Source organism: Amblyomma americanum, chromosome 11, assembly GCF_052857255.1.
Source record: "Amblyomma americanum isolate KBUSLIRL-KWMA chromosome 11, ASM5285725v1, whole genome shotgun sequence".
In the NCBI taxonomy this organism is placed as follows: Eukaryota; Metazoa; Arthropoda; class Arachnida; order Ixodida; family Ixodidae; genus Amblyomma; species Amblyomma americanum.
In genome coordinates, this window is record NC_135507.1 from 93,613,154 (window position 1) to 93,628,036 (window position 14,883).

Sequence of the window (14,883 nt, forward strand, 5' to 3'; positions counted from 1 at the left end):
CCATGACAGGTGTCAACCTGGGCTCGAGATTGTGAGCAGGCTACTCACTATTGCAGGTTGCAATCAAATTAAAATTAATGATTGGTCAAAAGAGATCACGTCACCTTAAGACGTCATCACAACCTGCTCACCGGGTTGTGAGCAACCTAGATAGAATTAGGGTTCACGTCAGGAGCAACCCAGGCTCTCCGGTTTTCCGAAAGTTTCAGATAGGTATTACGCTGCAACGTCACATGACCGCAAAAGATTCAGTCAGATGCCACTACCCACAGAAACCGAATAAAAAATGGAGAAAAATCGATTATCTATATTATATACACAGGGTAATGATATTGATTAGTAAAGAGATTAGGACAGATTAGTAGATAGAAAGAAATTTATTAGAAAATTCAAAACGTTATCTGTGAAAATGCCTGCCCAGTCACGGCATAGCAGATACTTGCTACTGCAGATAGGAGTCCGAATATGGTAGTGGTGAACCGAAAATTGCAAAGAAAAAAAGCCGCAAGCACATAAATTGCCGCAGAGGCTGCGACAAATGCTAAAGCTTATGCTATCGCATTCCATTATTAAGGTAACTCAAGAGTCTTCATAGTTTTTCACTCTGAAATGATACTATAACTCTGTTAAGAAGTACCATTTGGGGATGAACATAGCAAATATGATTCTTTTTAAGCGCGCATGAGTGTCCGCAGTCGTATGATTTTCAGTGTTTCATACGCGGAATATGACTCGTAATTGTGGTTTCATGTCAGTTGCCTTTCTTACGGTTCAGTAAGGATTTCGTGACCTCACAGTGCCCTAAGTTTTATGCCTATACGTGATATATGCAGAACATTCGAAAAAAAGCTTGATAGAAATTTAGGCTAAACGCAATAAACAAGAGACTAAGAGGAAATAAAGACACGAAAATGAGCGATAACATAAATGACAGCGCGAATTTATGGAATAGATTTTGTCTTTGCTTCTATATTCTTTAAAAAGGTTCACTGAGGATACAGAAACAGAGATAGGATGAAAGTTTCTTCTTACAAACACACCAATGTTACCGCCCGTAAGTTTCATATACCAAATAAAGCATTCTATAGTGAATTCATTGCATTTGTCTTTTTTGCTCTTCTGCGATAATTTTGTGACCTCAAAATGCCCGTGCCTTTCTATTACTGCGTCAGATTCTTGATGTTTGTTAACAATCCGGCAAAGCCCATCAGTAGTGTCCCTTTTGCCTCCTTCTTCAGGGATACTCTGTCAAGACATTGCTCTCGAAACAAAGTACGCTTCCCAGCAAATTACCATGAAAGGTGCTAGGTTGCGAGTACGTACGCACGAAGCGTTTTGGGTCCTTTCAGCAGTCGCTGCAGCAGCACTCATTGTTTCGGAGTTTATACGGCTTCCGAGACTCTTAGCCGTTTGTCCTGTGGTATAAACAGTTGCTACATTGTAAAGTAGCCAGAGCTCAAAAGCGGACGAAGACGGCTCACTTGCGCCGCGGACCGGCTCGTTCCCTCTTCTTGCATGGAAGCCAAGGTAGCCCAGAAAAGAGCGAGTAGAGAAGCCGTACAATCAACCACGCTGGGTAGAAAATAAAAAAGAGAAAATAGCACGTGGGGCCTCTAGATGTCTAAAGAGGAAAATCAAGCTCGACATTGGGTTAACGTTGTGGGCCTCTTTCTCAAACGATGGAGGAGAAAACCAAGAAAGAGAGGAGGTCAACTTCATGTTGCCGTGGTGATGGCTTCGAGAAGTAGAGGCGCGTGAGCCTGAGTCTCGCCGTACACCTCCACCCGCCTCGACTATTCAGAAGAGAGAATAGTAGAGAAAGGAGATGCAAAGAGCGAAAAAAGTGTAGAGTACGCGCTGCTGTGGAGAAAGAAATAGACAGAAGAGAAGAAATTGGAGGGCACACTTATACCCCTGTCACACGGGCACTTTCGATCCTCATTGAGTCAATGCTCATCGAACTCAATGCAGATCGACGGTTGTCACACGGCCACTTTCAAGCGCAATCGAGCTCGATCCTGCTTGACTCGATGCCGATTCCTCAAGAGTGCTTGAGGTTCCAAGCACAATCGAGAACTCTCGCTCTCATGAAGCTATAAAAATAAACACAAGTTAACAAAACCAAACCACAATTGTTGTTGTTGTGATCGATTAAAATGTAATACAGAACATTTTTCAGGTACTACGCCTGCTTATATGCAAACATTTGAAAGTAATCTCGACATCACGCTCCACGCTTCGCCGTCAGTGTAAACAAAGATGGCGTCCTCCTGCTCGTCGGAGCGGAAACTGTGGAGCGAGCGCGAGACAGCCGCTCTCATCGACTGCTGACAGTACCGCCTAAATGATTTGCGGCGCCAGAAGAGAAACGCCGCAGTCTATGCAGAAATCGCGGAGGCGTTGCGGATCCTTGGGTTGCATCGCACAGCAGCAGAGGTGCGCCACAAAAACCTGGCGCAGATACGCAATGTACAGATTTGGCTACGGATTTGGCTGCCGCTGCCCCCGACTGCACAGTGTTGCCGGACATCGCCATGTTATGGCTGTCGGCGGAACATTTGGCGCCACCTAACACACATGAGGGAAACTTCTCAATGAGCATTGAAAATGCCCGTGTAGCAACGGATGTTTCGAGCGTGCTCGAAAATCTCGATGCAGATCGAGCTCAATGAGGATCGAAAGTGCTCGTGTGACAGGGGTATTAGCTCCACCTTAAGCGTATGACGGGATAGCTGTCTCATATACGCAGAATTGGTCATTCTCTACTTTACAATAATAAATTCCTGGGTGTCCTCAAACCACTCCTGGCGCAGTAATGCAGTACTTAAGCGAAGCGCCAGTGCCTTGGCATGGCAGATGCTACAACCTGTGGTCTTAGTGCGACCTAGGCTGCTCGTCCTGAGCGACCTATCATCAATTTAAGTGGCGCCTGCCACGATGGGCAGTTTGAGCCCTATCCGGTTGCCAGATTGTGATGACACCGCAATGTCACGTGACCTAGGTGGCCCACCTGCTTCCGACGTTGCTTCGGTGGGGATTTTTTCTGGATTTTTTGCCCACGGTCCACGACGCCAAAGGCGGCGCCAGATTTTTTGCTACACAAGCTACTTCACTCTGTCGCGCTAAAATTTACAGAACGCTTATAATGTACAACACAACGTGATTACATCCACAGCTGTGCAGGTATTAACGCGATAGCGTTGAAGGCCTCGTTGACCTAAATATCCGGTGTTGGTGTTATCGACGTCGGCCTTGGCGGGGGCGTTGTGAGCTAAAAATAACGGGCATGGCTGTAGCAGGTGGTCCCCAGAGAGCAACCTAAGAGGCAGGTGGGCCACCCAGGTCACGTGACCTTGTGGCGTCTTCACATCCTGCCCTCCGGATGGTTTGAAAACTGCCCTCAGTGGCAGGTGGTAGTTCGAATAATTATTCGCTCAGCAAAAGCAAACTGGGTCGCACAAGCCCTACCGCTGGGAGCACCTGCCATCGCAGGACAGTGGGGCATGGATTAACCGACGCACCACTGCGCCAGGAATTATTATCTATTAATACAAAGTAGAGAATGACGTTCAGCATATATAATAGAATATGACCATTACGCTACCATTACTCTTAAGGCGGAGCTCAAGTGTCCATTCAATTTTGTTTAATTTCAGGACATAACCAGGTTAAGAAATTCAGAGCGACACACATATATTTAAAGTTATAGAGAACATATTTTCGTTTTGAGTGCATACTCTCGCTTCGACTGGTGCTCCTGTCCAGATCGCCGCTCCAAGAGCGCCGCGCCACCACCGAGCTGCAGCCTTTGTAAAAAGTTTAGAGCTCGTGGGGTTTGCTTCTGGGACGCTTCGTGTGGTTCGTTGTGCATTCCCAGCGTTCATAATCTCTTTATGGTGAGATGAATCTTCATCGTCAGCTTTGCGAAGCTTACGGCTGCTACGGATGCAACAAGAGCCCCACTAAAGAGCCTAGAAGTAAAACCCATGAGCTCTAAACTTTTTAAGAAGGCTGCACATGTATAGTGGTAGCATAGTTTCCATAGAAGCCCATACGTTGAACACATGACGGCTTCTGGTGCGGAACAAACGCCATCTTCGAAGTCAGTGGACAACTAAGCACTGAGGTCACAATTTAAAAAAAGAAATATCAGCACGGTTACGACAATGTAACGCGATATTCAGCGATAGCTGTTTAGGCACTTAGTTTCGGAGATATTTTGAGGTAGGAAAAATAAACCGACCTCATATCGCATTGGTGAAGTGGTCACGTGATGCTCCCCTGCACTGGCCGGCGGCTGTGGCAAACAGAGCCACCCGTAGGCTTACGCGACCCAGGTTGACCGACTAGCGCCCCCACCCGGTTACGCCGACAGCGAACGACTACGACGCGGAAGTCAAGGACGAGCGCCTAACATCTATCGCTTTAAAAAACAAGCGTGACATCATATCGTAAGTGTCGTCTCGACGTTCAGTTCTCGACATTCAGACAAGACTGATGACTACCAACGCAGTTTTGGATAATCAGCGCTCGTTGTGCCTTCTTCCTTCGTCTTCTCGTGTGTCGCACTGAACTTCAAGATGTGAACGCACTAAGAAGGTCAGCTACTTGTCTTGATGCCCATATAGTACAGCCGTAATTGGAGACTTACTCCCTCTTTCTGAGTGCCGTTTTCGAGCAAAAGGGATAGCGAGCAATGGGCCTTGACAAAATTCCGATGCTTGATTTGCTCCGTCATAAAAAGAAGCAAGAGTACAAAATTTGATTAGGAGTCATATTTTATTCGAAAACGTCAAAACCCAACTTTCATTCAAAATGGCAGCGCAACAGGGGTTGCTGAACTAGCGCAGGCGACAAACTTGAAATCTACGAGCGCAGAGTTGATAGCCTAGTCTCCTGCTGTGCACAAAAGGCATGAGCGCGGTAAATAGCGGTGCATATTTCTAGTGAAATTGTGGCAGCCTTTTAGAACATATAAACAACAGACATTTTCACTAATATGACCAAAAGCTACTCAGACCTGATGCGACATGTAATCAAATGCTCAAACAATAAAGAAGCAAGAGAAGGTACGGGAGAATGAGCAAATCCGAATAATGAGCGTATAGTCATAGGAAACATTCAAGCAAGCACTTGCCTGAAGAGATTGCAAAGAAAAATTTTAACGATAGAACAGGCCTCATTAAAACCTGCTCTCTGTGAGCACACAAATAGAAAAAACATCTTAGCATCGAGATTCTGCAAATATAGCAGAGCACGACACTTGACATACAACGCACTCCTCCCTGATCTGCGGTAATAAGTGGTATGAAAGCACAGTATAACAACAACAACAATATAATAAAAAAGCTCACTCTGTACAAAATATTTGGAGTGGCAGTTTTAAGAGCTGGGTACCATGCAACAAGTGCAAAAGTTCAAGACAGGTTTCATTTCATATTTCAGACAGATAAGGCTACAATTTGTCTGAAGAGATTTCTGATATCTAGAGAGATATGAAACATATACACTAAAAATACCGAAATTACATGGCACGAATGACCTGTGCAATATGTTTTAGAATTTACAGCACTGCCGAGTGCACGTTGATCATTGCGTTCCTTCAATTTAAAACATGAAAAGAAATAAAAATTTTCTTTGCAATATAGGTTTGGGAAAATATTGTGAAAGAGTTTCGGTACGTCACCCTTAAAACTTGAAAAAATGTCGGGTCGAAAGAACGAGCGCCAATAATAAAAAATAGCATCGTCTGATTCCGTACGCTAAGCGACTGTTCTTGTCTTCCAGGTGGCTTAGAATAAAAATTAAAAGGATGGGCAGCATTCCTTGGATTCTTCTTATGACTACTGCTTTTTTGAGCTTGGCGCTTTCACTTCCGCAAGGTAAGTCAAAGGCCATTACAAAGCAAAATTACAGACGTCGGCCCCTGACGTTCTTCGCATCCGCGCGCCGAAAGCAGGATGGGGATAAAAAATTAGACTCGAGTACCAGACTGTGCTCAGATGTGTGCCTCGTCCTTCCGTTCGTCCATTTAGCCCTTGGTTCTCCTTTGAAAAGATTCACAGATTTTTAATTCAGGAGTGCATTTAACGAGTGCGTACTGGCACCACCCTGACCGCATTTTAGAGCGCAGTTTTTAAGCGCGCGTTTGTAGGTTGAGCCGCGTCGCCGCCATCGGTGTAACCGAGCCAAACAATAAGTAAATAAATAAACATTCGCTGATCTGTTCGCAGCGCCATGAACATATCAGCGAATGATATTTACTACACTGAAAATATGGATGCGGCGAAAGCTTACCGCTTTTTCGATGGTAGGCTGTAGCCGCAACCTTCACGCCTCACTTTAAGCCGCCGCACACTCTCGCGCTGTTCATTGCACATCATTGTCTTCATTTACTAATACTACTATCGAAATAATATCCTCGCCACAAGGGCCGACGACCCGGCAAAGCAAAACAATCGAGCCTACAGAGCCTGAGACACCTACACAGCTGTGCGCAAATTTCGCATCAGGAAGAATCTTAATCATCCTTGGAATTATTTTCCACGCTCCGTCCGTTCATCCGTCCATCCACAGCACTAGAAAACTCAAGAAGAGTTACCCCTTTACTTATTCGTCAAAGGAAGCGAGAAAATTTAGAAGCGTCAAAACAACGGCCGTATAAGATTTCATTGAAAGTAAACGGCACTCATGTAGCTGTGCTATACCCTTGCAGTAACCGAAAAACTCTTGTGGGCGAATGGAGCAGAAAAAAGCCTGCTGAGCCAGAGGCTTGTGCTCCAGATATTCTATCTCGTATGTTCCAAGTGATGGAGCACGCCGCTAGGAGTTCATTGGATGGAGCTTCGCTGTATATTCTCTGCAAATTCCAAGTTTACCAAGCCTGATTGTACGAGAAACCAACATACTTCAAAGGTGACGTTCCTAAAGCACGCACGCACCCAACCAGCCAGCCACTTATAAATCCGTCCGTCCATCCATCCATCCATCCATCCATCCATCCATCCATCCATCCATACATACATACATACATACATACATACATACATACATACATACATACATACATACATGCATGCATGCATGCATGCATGCATGCATGCATACATGCATACATACATACATACATACATACATACATACATACATACATACATACATACATACATACATACATACATACATACATACATACATACATACATACATACATACATACATACATACATACATGCATGCATGCATGCATGCATGCATGCATGCATACATACATACATACATACATACATACATACATACATACATACATACATACATACATACATACATACATACATACATACATACATACATACATCCTTTTCTTTTTTCTTTATGTTATTCTGCATTAGCTGTAACGCCTCTTTCGGCAAAAAACATGGATAAGATAGGCATGAAACGTGATGCGAGAAAGCTGCTAAAGCCGTTCCATTTAACCGCTGTGACGACATTGTTGCTTTTAACTGTAGGAACTTAGTTCGGGGTGGGGAGCTTTAGAGGGGGCGGGGGGGGGGGGGCGAATGTGCGAAGGTAAGATGGGTAGAAGCTGCCAGTGACTGTGCAGGCAGCCCCATATTTGGGGGCTGTGTTGGGGAGTTGGCTGGTAGGTTGGAATTCAAGAGAGCGACTGTCTTTCCCATTGTGGCTTTGAATTCAATTTTGCCGTCGCTTTCTCGTATGCTGCTGTGTGGACTTCTAGTGGGTGTATGGGTTCTGGAGAGGGGATTTAGGTTCGCTGGTGGCGCTTCTGGAGGGTGGAAGCTTTACACAGATGCTTCACTCATCACGGCTTCACACAGGTAACAAAGCATACGGGCATCTACCGGTAAAAATGCATCACCCACCTGCCAGCCTCAACCCACCACCCAGCCACTCACATCTACCCTTCACCGAACTCCATTCTTTAGAAGGGGAGGAATGCGCTGCTAGAAGGCGACGACCACGGGAAGAACCTAGAGGGTGGACCGCCGTAGAAAGAAGAGGTTACGACCAGGGTAAAGGAATGCGCAACCAGAGGTTCATTCTACGACAGAATGCAGGCCTATATGGCTAAACCAAAATATAACATCTCTAGCTGATTCGAGCACGAAGTCGGTATGCCTAGCTTTACAAATCTGCCCAAGGTACTCTTTGTTGGAGATTGTATCAACAACTCGTTTCTAACAATGACGACAAAGGAACTCGAAGACAACACAGCCCATCCGTAATGAACAAACCGAAACAAAAACAAGGATCTTAAGGTGCTTCCTCGAGGTGCTGCAATAGTCCACTTGCAACAAAACGCTCTGATGTAAACTGTACAAAAGCTCCAGTTGACATAGCTTACGCCTCTAAGATCAGCACTGAGCACTTTGCTTGGCATATAAAAGATGTCGACAGCCACGTATACTTAATCTTCTGAAGGCCGCTTTCCTGCTCATAGCCTACTTTCTCAAGCCCTTTACGCTGGGCTGGGCATTAGTTACAATGCCCTCAAGCTTTCTATGTCACCCCTCTGCTAGCTACTTTTTGGGGCAGTGTCGGCGAAATTCGTGTAGAACACTGCCTCCATTGCGTTGTCGAAGACAGTTCTCCTTGTCGAAGAATCAAACACAAGTGTTTCTTATGTGAGTGACTCCGGTGATACATTTCCAAAGTACTTGCAGGATTCCTTTTGACATGCAACAATCCGCAGAGGGGCGGTCAATACTGCAGCCTTATGGGCCTACTCTGTCATGTCGTCACGGAGGCGTATTTCATTTTTATCGTCCGAGAAGGCACTGGTCTTTGCACAGCTACGACCAAAACTTCGGCTAAAGATACTTGGAGCAACAACAAGCACTTTGCATAACCATCTGAAGAGAGGTACTGAGCCCTTGAAGCCCATAACTAATCCGGTTCTCTGAAATAGCACTCTTTCAGCAAACGAAATGCTTTACTGACAGTACGAACCTCGCAGTGATGTGAAAATTAATATTAATGAGGCTTTAAGATACCTATCGGTGGTTCTTCTATTTGGCTTTGCAGGAGGATGCCAATTACCAAATGGGTCCACACTTTCAAATGGACAAAGGAAGCCTTCACAGAAACCTTGCGTTATGTATAGGTGCAATAATGGGAAACTTCGCCCAAGAAAGTAAGTCATATATTTCCTGTGTAATAATAGACACAAAATACTTCTAGCCTCAAGGAAGACATTTAATAGCACGGTTATTTGTTAGAACAGATAAAAATTAAAAAACAACCTCCAAATTGTACTATATTTCTGTTGCCGCCGTGACGGTCACTGTTATTCTCAAAACCAGACAGGATATTATGGTGTTCCTGCGGCTACTACAAATCATCTGGTCTTCAACTTCCAATGTTTTTTATATTTTCAGTTGTCAGAATTTTTAGAGAAGAAAAAGAGGCGGAAGAGTACTTCTGAAAGTAAAAAGAATGACTACTTTAAGAAATGAATCAAAATGCTAGACGCAACGGTTTACCGTATTGCAGGCGCAATCGTATCCGCCACCCCAGAGACTTGCCGAAGCATGAAAGCCACGCCGCTCCCTGAGAGAGCAGAACCTAGATTTATTTTCAAGCTAGGCTCGATTTATAGTCATGCTTGACGTGACAAAGAAAGAGGAGGAGAGAGGAAGAGGAGAGAGAGAGAGCGGCGAAAGCGGCTGCCGCCACGATACGAAAAGGTGCGCACTGATGACGCGCGCGCAACGCAACGGTTACTGAACAGACTATCCCACACTTCTTTCTTCTTAAAATTAAAAAATTGGAGAGCACTGCAGTCAGCTGCATTGGATAAATGCGAAAGCAGTTCCGTTTGAACGTCAGCAACTTTTTTTTCAAGTCATCGTTGTCATGTCACACTTGTCACATCACCCTTAGATTAGGACGGCAAATTTTTCCAAGTCATTCTTGTCACGTGTCACTAATCACGTGATCCTCAGTTGACGTCAGAAAGTTTTTTGCCAGTCATCGTTGCCTAACATCAGTACACACCCCGAACACACTTTACCGTCGTGCACACCACAACTCGTTCACTTCGTGCGCCTCTAACACGTTTGAACCTACGACACTTCGTTGCGTAAAAAGCAACTAATTAGCGGCACTTTCACTTATCAGGAGGTTAAACTAGCAATTGATCAGTTACCTCTGTCAAAAACGCCTGGTGCTGGCTGGATTTCGAGTGCATTTTACAAATAATTTAAATCCCTTCTAACTCTTCCCTGCTGCAGGTCTTCACGATTAGTTTTGATGTAGAGGCTTTCCCACTCTCTTACACGAAGCCCTGCAGTATCAATACCGAAAAGTGCTCATGAAGAAAAACTGCGCTCAGTGGAGCGCTATAGACCCTTCACGTTGGCAAATGTGAATTACAAAATTTTTGCTCAAGTTTTATCAAATCGCCTACAACTCGCAATGTCGGCTCTCTTTGGCCCTCACCAGACGTGCTCTTTGGGAGGCCGCTCAATTCAATGCAATCTACAATTGCGCGTACAATTCTTGAAACTTGCTTCTGCTTTCATGTTCAGTTGCTTTGCTTCAGATCGATCTTGCGAAGGCGTTTGACAATGTTCGCCACTCATACTTGTTTTCTCTTCTCGGTGCTAACGTGCTAAACGGGTGCAGCTTTGCTATTGCAATTATTCGACTCTCTAAAATATTTGTGGTCGTTTGTCGAACCCAGTGCCAATCCGCTGTTTTGTGAAGCGAGGCTGTGCTATGTCCACGCTGCTTATTGCCATTTATTTGGAGGCGCTTTGTTTGGCTGTTGTGTGTTACAGTAATATCCGTAAAATTTGATTTTGAGGAAAGGAAATAGCTCAGTAAATGTCTCACGCTTCTCGCCACCGCCAGAACCGCGCCGCAAGGGAAGGGATAAAGTAGGGAGCGAAAGGAGAGAGGAATAAACAGGTGCCGTAGTGGAGGTTTCCGGAAGTGAGTGGAGGACTTTATTGTCCAAGAGAAGAAGGCGACCTCCATCCTACCCTTCGGCTCTCCTTCTCAGTCGGGAGGGAAGAAATTCTTCAGGCAGCAATGGATATTTTTCGACCACCTGGGGTTCTTTAGCGTGCACTGACATTGCACAGCACATGGGCGCCTCTTGCGTCTCGTCTTCATCGAAACGCGGCCGCCACAGTCGGGTTCGAACCCGGGTCTTCTTTGTTTTGGGTAATAATGTCAAACTGCTTGCATATGCTGACGACCTCGCTTTTTGTGCCTTGACAGGCGCAGCCTCGACGCAACTGTATTTACAATAGATCAATTGGGCATCGATTTTGGCGCTCTAATGAATCGCTCTAAATGTTCCGGCCGGTGGTTTTGTTCTTGGGGCTCAACGCCGTTCCGTTATGAAGGAATAGAATGATCATGTGTGCTCCCCAAATACCCAAATATCTTGGCGTGCCACTGCATGCATTTAAGTGAAGTGCACATCACTGGAAGGAGCGAGTTCTTCCATTCAGCGTTACGCTCAGAGCTTCGTCCCACATAACCTTTTGATATTTGGTCCAGCTGAGGCCTGCAACACCTTTCTGGCAACAATAATTTATTATGTACTCCAGGTCTTGCACTACGCTTGACATTATATCTAGCGTTTTATCGAATATTTGAGACTTTCTTAGGGCATATATTCCGAGCCGACACAACGGAATAATCTTTTGAGGCCTGTTCGCGCAAGAAAATTGGGCTTACTTGACTTGTACGAGAGACAGTTGCGCGTTTCTTCTTTTTACGGGATTGTTCCCATCTGATTATTAAAGCATTCTTGTGGTTTATGTTTTTGACCTTGTTTTCAAGCTTAGTGGTTTCTTCAACTTAAGGGAGCGTTTTTGCTGGCTAGTTGGTGCATTTTTTCAGCGCAGAAAGACACTATAATAAAGCAGCTGCTGCAGAAAAGCGAAGGGCCTGTAATAAATACCGAGTTGTTTGTTAGCGCTGTGTCCTGTCAAGTTCTTTTCTTCGTGTTGTGTCTTTCTGCGCTAAAAAAAGAATTCCAGTGATTTCTTGAAATTTTTCTGAGCACTCCTGTTTACTAGAATTCCAGTGATTTCTTGAAATTTTTCTGAGCACTCCTGTTTACTAGGCTTTATGCAGGAAGCACTAGTATTCTGTTTCGCGTAATAGAATATATATAGGTTTTATAGCGATGCTCTTTCCGCCACCATAATATCATTCTGTGTACTTTGGCCTCAAGTGTCATGATGTGTTAAAGCACGTGGCCAAGATGCCGCTTCCTCCTTGCACCAGACCGTTTTTCTATAAATTATACACTGAAGCTCTCTCTCCTAAAAACGTGGCTCCATAGGAAGAACTTTTTCGTGCCTTCTGGTAACTGTCGTCTGTGCAATGTACCTGGAAACCATTGAACATTGTTTTATCAACTGCAAGGATCCAATTTTGTTTTGGGATGTGCTGCAAAGGACGCTAAAGAAGGACTTCATTTTAAATTCCTTCAGTGTACGTTACCTTTCGGCCACTCAACCTGATTACGAACCACATGACTGTCACGGATCACTCCGGGAGAACACTCGGACCGAAAGAATGGACTAAACGACAGGTGTACCCACACAAACGCACATTTAATACACCCTACGTGACACACCCAATAGAACACAAAACTAACAAACTAACAAGCACAACACACAAAGACTATAAATACACACGACCCGGGAACACTGCTACAAGCGTCTACTACTAGCGTTCTACTATTAGCGGTCGCCGTTCGTGCTCACGGTTGGTTCGGTGCGGCTGCGGCGTTTTATGGATCACGTAGCCGGCGTCGAGGCGGCGTTCGGCGTGCTTGGGCTGGCGTTGCTGGCGGCGTCCGACGTGCTTGGGCTGGCGTTGCTGGCGGCGTCCGACGTGCTTGGGCTGGCGTCGCGGACTGCGTCGTACAAGCTCCCGGTCCAAGCACCCGTGGAAGGTATGCCGGTGTTGGCGTTCGGGGCACCACCCGGATGGGTGGCAACAGCGCTGGAGACACCCCTGGCCGTAGCAGGTGATAGCATCCTCGGTTGACTCCCCGGAACGGGCTCAGGCACGGCAGGAAGTCCACGATGCGATGCCGTAGAATGCGAGCTTACGGGAGCAGTAGCCGGCGTCGCTCTCTTCTAGCCGATGTGTCCCTGGCCCGCCGGAGCCTCCGCTTCTCTTCTGTTCCCCCCGTGCTTCGGTCTCACTCGCCCTTTTATAGCCTCGGTGTTAGACCACGTAAGCCTTGTCGTCTTCTTCTCTTCTCCAGCAATCATCTCTCTCTACTTCACCGAATGCTTCTCCACCAATCATCTCTCCACCTCACCGAATGCTTCTTCTTCCTCTTCTTTATTCTTCGGTTAATTCGCGTCGTCTTCTTCACACTTCTTTCCTTTAAAATTTAATTTAGGCTCCTTAATATATGTGACAAGGGCCCCCTCTCTCAAGAGTTTTTCCATGAAAAACTGCCACGTCATCCTCATCTTCAAGCCATCCAGCCAGCCGACTATCTTCTGTGGCGATTCTGGACTCAGCACACACCACAACGAAGATGTCCAGCACACACCAAACGCACACCACTAACACAGCACACCAAATTGCGTTTTCAGAACACTAACACACCACTGCCGCTGTCCGTAGAGTCCTTAATAAACATGTTCGTGTCCACAACACATTCCCTTGTATAATCACATAACACCAACAACAAGATAAATCCCATAGGTACCTAGAGCTGTTCAGTTAGCTCTATCTCCATACAAGTCTAATTTGTAACATATGGCCTCCGCTTTGTCTGGCCCATCCGAAAACATCTCCCCCTTGATTTGGAGTAGAGCTGTAATCCTCTGTCTTCATTCCAAATGGGCTTCTTCATTAATTCATCCCTCCTGCATTTTTCCTTCCCACTGCACGTGGACACTACGGCAGCATCGCCTGTCTCCACGGCCACTACCGAACAAGCTGCCCTGGGGCAGTACCGCCGTACGGGGCCTCTTTCTTCATATTTCTTCAAGATATTTCCATCGAAAACCGTCTTAATACCATCTATCAACACCTCATAATCGATATCCATTTTCTTCCGCGTCACAAGATACGGGCCCTTCCATTGCATCATTAACTTATTATGATCCGTGGGTAGCAGGATGAGAACCTTGTCCCCGGGTTCAAATTCCTGTGAGTGGCTCTCTTGTCGTAGTAGCCTTTATAGCGTTCGCGCGCCCTTTCCAAGCCTTGATGTGCAAGCCTGCATGTTTCTTCCAACTTGTCCTGCAACTCAAGAACGTATGTGTACGTTGGCTTGAGATCTGATGCAATCTCCTTATTAGCCCACAGCTCCTCGAGTATCGTAAGTGTACCTCAAACGGTTCTTCCATACAACATCTCGAAGGGCGAGAAACCAAGACTCGTTTGCGGTACTTCGCGGTATGCGAGCGAAAGAGCTGGGAGATATCTATCCCAATCAGTAGGTCTCTCCTGGAACATTTTCTTGATTATATTTTTGAGGGTGCCGTTGAACCGCTCTACAAGCCCATTACACATGGGATGGTAAGGCGTTGTCAGTAACTGCCTTACTGGCAAAAGGCGGTTAACCTCCTTCATTAGTTCAGATGTGAAGTTCGAGACCCGGTCACTCAAAATTTCCCTCGGGAACCCGTAACGCGAAAACATTTCGACCAGACCCTTCGTCACATGGATACTGTCAATAGTTCTCAGTGGAATGGCGTCAGGATAACGAGTGGCCACGCCAACCAGAGTAAGCACATATCTATTGCCTTTGGCGGATACTGGAGAGATTGGCCCCAGAATGTCAACTGCCACTCGCTGAAATGGTAGGTCGATGGCTGGCATCTTGCCCAGAGATACAGGACCAACTCTTCCCTTCGGCACTGTGCG

General features: G+C 45.8%; 1 long non-coding RNA gene across 1 annotated transcript in view; it reads left to right on the forward strand.

Annotated features, from left to right (window-relative positions):
* LOC144110688 (uncharacterized) overlaps positions 1–14,883 on the forward strand; it is a 31,465-nt gene that overhangs the window by 6,793 nt on the left and 9,789 nt on the right. Inside the window, exons 2-3 of the long non-coding RNA XR_013309900.1 lie at positions 5,788–5,882; positions 9,046–9,154. This is a non-coding gene — a long non-coding RNA (uncharacterized LOC144110688). The remainder of the gene's footprint in view (positions 1–5,787; positions 5,883–9,045; positions 9,155–14,883) is intronic.